This window comes from Malus sylvestris, chromosome 17 (assembly GCF_916048215.2).
Source record: "Malus sylvestris chromosome 17, drMalSylv7.2, whole genome shotgun sequence".
NCBI classification, from domain to species: domain Eukaryota; kingdom Viridiplantae; phylum Streptophyta; class Magnoliopsida; order Rosales; family Rosaceae; genus Malus; species Malus sylvestris.
In genome coordinates, this window is record NC_062276.1 from 23,101,730 (window position 1) to 23,106,473 (window position 4,744).

Here is a 4,744-nt window from a genome sequence, read left to right on the forward strand (position 1 = left end):
TTTCACATTCCTTTCCAAAATGTACTTAATTTGCCGATTACTGACCTCAACTTGTCCTGAAGTTTGAGGGTGATATGGTGTTGCTATTCGATGAGTGATGTTGTATTTCTTGAACAATGCTGCAAAAGCTTTGTTACAAAAGTGACTTCCCCCATCACTAATTATGGCTCTGGGGGTCCCAACTCTAGTAAATATCATGCCCTGCAAAAAGCCAAGCACAACCTTACTATCATTAGTTTTAGTTGCAATTGCCTCAATCCATTTAGACACATAGTCCACAGCAACAAGAATATAATTATAACCAAAAGATGTAGGAAAGGGACCCATAAAGTCTACACCCCACACATCAAATAATTCTACCACCAGATTGTTGGTTAGCGGCATCTCATTCCTTTTGCTTATATTTCTTGATCGTTGGCACCTGTCACACTTAACACAAAAATTATATGAATCTTTGAATAACATAGGCCAAAAGAAACCGGATTGCAAAACCTTAAGAGTTGTCTTTTTGGCACCAAAGTGTCCTTCGCAATTTAGTTCATGGCTGAATTGTAAGAGACTCTGCTGCTCACTTTCAGGAACACAACGCCTTATTATTTGATCAGGACAACGTTTAAATAAATAAAGGTCATCCCAAAAATAATGCTTAACCACAAACATAAATTTCTTCTTTTCCTGTGAGATTAGATTAGAACGGATAATATTACTCACTAAGTAATTAACAATATCTGCATACCAGGGCTCTTCCCCATGGATTGAGAAGAGTTGTTCATCAGGAAAAACTTCATGAATGGGTGGTACACCATCTTGATTTTGTACTTCATTGCCATCTACCTCCACTAGTCGAGAGAGGTGATCTGCCACGACATTTTCGCATCCTTTTTTGTCCCTGATTTCCAAATTAAACTCTTGTAACAATAAAATCCACCTAATCAATTGAGGCTTGGCATCCTTTTTGGTTAGTAAATACTTAAGAGCAGCATGATTGGAACAAACAATAACCTTTGACCCAATTAAATAAGAACGAAACTTTTCTAAGGTAAAGACAACAGCCAACAATTCTTTTTCAGTGGTGGAGTAATTTAACTAAGCATCATTCAATGTGCGACTAGCATAATAGGTAGCATGAGGCAAGTTACTTACATGTTGTCCAAGAACTGCACCTATAGCATAATCAAATGCATCACATATTAATTCAAAAGGAAGAGACCAATTTGGTGACATAATGATAGGTGTTGATGTTAATTTCTTTTTCAAAGTATCAAAAGCATCATGGCAGCTTTTATCAAAATTAAAAACATCCTTGGCTAAGAGATTACAGAGGGTACAACTAATTTTTGAGAAATCTTGGATGAAACGCCTATAGAAACCTGCATGACCAAGAAAGCTTCGCACACCCTTAATAGAAGTGAGAGGTGGCAACTTAGCAATTAAATCAATTTTTGCCTTGTCGACTTCAATACCTTTATTAGAAATCACATGGCCTAGAATAATACCTTTCTTTACCATGAAGTTGCTCTTTTCCCAGCTTAAGGTTAGATTTGTCTCAAAGCATCTTTTAAGCACCAAAGTTAAATTATCAAGGCAATTATCAAACGAAGTGCCAAAAATAGAAAAATCATCCATAAATACCTCGATACATTTTTCAATCATGTTAGAGAAAATTGACATCATACATCTTTGGAAAGTGGCAGGGGCATTACATAGGCCAAAGGGCATCCTATAATATGCGAAGGTACCAAATGGGCATGTAAAAGTCGTCTTCTCTTGATCTTCTGGTGAAATTGGTATTTGATTATACTCTGAAAAACCATCAAGAAAACAATAGTAAGAATGACCGGCTAGGCATTGAAGCATTTGATCAATAAAAGGTAAAGGAAAGTGATCTTTTCTAGTGACAAGTTTAAGCTTTCTATAATCAATGCAAACCCTCCAACCCGTAATCACTCTTGTCGGCACAAGCTAATTATTGTCATTCTTCACAACCGTAATTCCAGATTTTTTGGAACCACTTGAACCGGGCTCACTCACTAGCTATCTAAAATGGGATAAATAATTCCCACATCTGGTAGTTTAAGAACCTCTGTGTGGACCACCTCCTTCATATAGGGATTCAATCTTCTTTGAGCTTCACTTGTTGGCTTGGCACTTTCTTCCAATAAAATTTTATGCATGCAATTGGTTGGACTAATTCCTTTTATATCAGCGATGGTCCATCCTATGGCAGTTCTATGCTCCCTTAAGACTCGAAGTAATTTCTCCTCTTCTAATGAAGTAAGATCAGAGGCTATGATCACTAGAAGAGTCTCATGATCTCCAAGGTATATTTGAGGGTGGACGGAAGTGGTTTTAATTCTAACTTAGGTGGGGACATAATGAAAGGGACCAATTTGGGTTTGGAAGGCTCAAGAATCTCATTTGGGTTAGCATTAAGAGGGTATGGCAGTGCACTATTTAAGGTTGCCATGAACTCCCTTATATCTTTATCATCATGCCAATCTTCTTCTCTTAATGTTAAAGCTGCTTCCAATTTATCTTCCACTTTATTCTGCATAAAATTTGAAAAAAACAACCGAATCCAAAGTGTCAATCGAGAAACAATCATATGAATTAGAAGGATAAGATAGAGAATCAAACACTTTAAATTCCACGGTCTCATCAAGGACTGTCATGGTGAGCTTGCCATTTTGAACATCGATGATTGTCTTGGCAGTTGCCATGAATGGACATCCAAGTAAAATAGGCAATTCCTGATCATGAATTGGTGCGTCCTCCATATCTAAGACAACAAAATCTACAGGAATAATTAGTTTATCAACTTGTACTAAAATATCCTCTACAATACCTCTGGGATATTTAACTGAATGGTCAGCAAGTTGTAAAGACATTGTTGTAAGCTTCAACTCCCCTAATCCCAATTGAATGTATATTGAGTAAGGCATTAAATTTATGCTAGCCCCTAAATCTAGCATGGCTTTTTCAAGCTTCCAGGATCCTTCAATTTAGGTGGCAATTTCTTTTGAAGAATTGCACTTACCGTTTCCGATACCATTACCTTTTCATGCGGTTCAAACTTACACTTATAAGTATTAAGTTCCTTGAAATTTTTTGCATAGGCCGGCATATTCCTAATCATATCAAGCAAAGTTAAGTTCACGTTAACTTTAGATAATATATCATAAATTTTAGCAAAAGACTTATCCGCTTTTATTTAAGCGGCTTAGAAATGGAACAGGTGGAACATAAGGCTTTGATGCCTTGTGAAGATTGGATGCAGATAAAGGTGGCTGCTCATTGACTTGCAAGTCTACTTTTGGATTGCCACCCGTGAGTTTCTTTGATGGCTCCTCCTCCATTTCTTTTTCTTTAACTGTTTCACCTACATCATTGAGTAACACATCATTAGATTTAGAATTTCATTCAGTATTAATTACCTTACCACTTCGAAGTATTGTTATCGCCTTGGCTTGCTCCAGTTGGCTGGAGAATTTGCCAGGAACATGGCTTCGCATAGCATCTGCAATATGTTCAACTTGTACTTCTAGCTTCCTTAAAGAGGCCTCTTGTTGTTGAAATTTTTGTTCATTGTTTTGTTGGCTATTTTGGCATACTTGTATAAAATTATTCAAAGTGCCTTCTTATGAAGGCTTTCTTTGCTGGAAAGAAGAGCTAGCTTGATTTTGATTTTGGTTATTATTCCATGAAAATTAGGATGAAATCTGCAACCAGTATTATAAGTATTTGGAAAAGGATTAAATTTAGATTTCTGATTATAGGTGTTCATCATATTTGCTTCCTCTTGTAAATATTCTGGAAAAGCCTCTCTAAAAGGACAAACATTAGAGACATGACCAAAAATACCCCATATTGCACATACCTCACTAGGGGCCCATCCATTATTCATGACTACATTGCTCAATGTTTTGATTTGTTTGGTTAAGTCAGTCACCTGTATAGCAAGGTCATTATTAGGACTGATTTCATAAATGCCTGAATGCTTACCCCTAACACTTTTCTGCTGAGAATTTGCACCAAGCAACTCATATAGCTCATAAGTTTGTTGTGCAGTTTTTTCACCCATAGCACCACCTGCAGCATTATCAATAGTAACCTGACAGGTTGGGTTAATCCATCATAGAAAAATTGATTTTGTAATTCTAAAGGATAATGATGATGAGGACATTGGATTAAAAGCATTTTAAAGCGTTCCCATGCTTCATGGAACAGCTCACCCTCCATTTGGGAAAAAGTGGCGATCTTACTCCTGAGTTTAGTAGTCTTCTGACGTGAATAAAATTTTCCAACAAACTTATTATAAATTGCTTCCCATGTTGCAAGTAATCTAGGTGTCAAAGACATATGCCATTGCTTAGCTTTGTCCTTCAAAGTATATGGAAAACATCTCATCCGCAATTGATCTTCACTTAATCCCTGCAAAGAAAAAGTTTGAATTGTAGCATAAAAATCACGAATGAATGATAAAGGATCTTCAATAGCAACACCATAAAAAGAAGGAAGCATATTATAATGAATATTTTTCAACTCATAATTTCTAGCAATAGCATCTAATAAAATGCATGATGGTGATGTTTCAACAATTGGGCATACAAATTCTTTCATGGGGCGTGGATTTGCATCTGCCATCTCCTTTTGGATGTCTTCAACGTCCTCTTCTCTCTCCTCTAATTCTAATGTGGATGTTTGGCTATGACTAGAATCAACATCACGATCCAATGTTTCTCCT

The 4,744-nt window shown here is 36.5% G+C and overlaps 1 pseudogene; it reads left to right on the forward strand.

The window, feature by feature from the left end:
• Positions 1-4,165: 4,165 nt before the first annotated feature.
• On the forward strand, positions 4,166-4,272 carry LOC126612701 (small nucleolar RNA R71; annotated as a pseudogene).
• Positions 4,273-4,744: the final 472 nt, after the last annotated feature.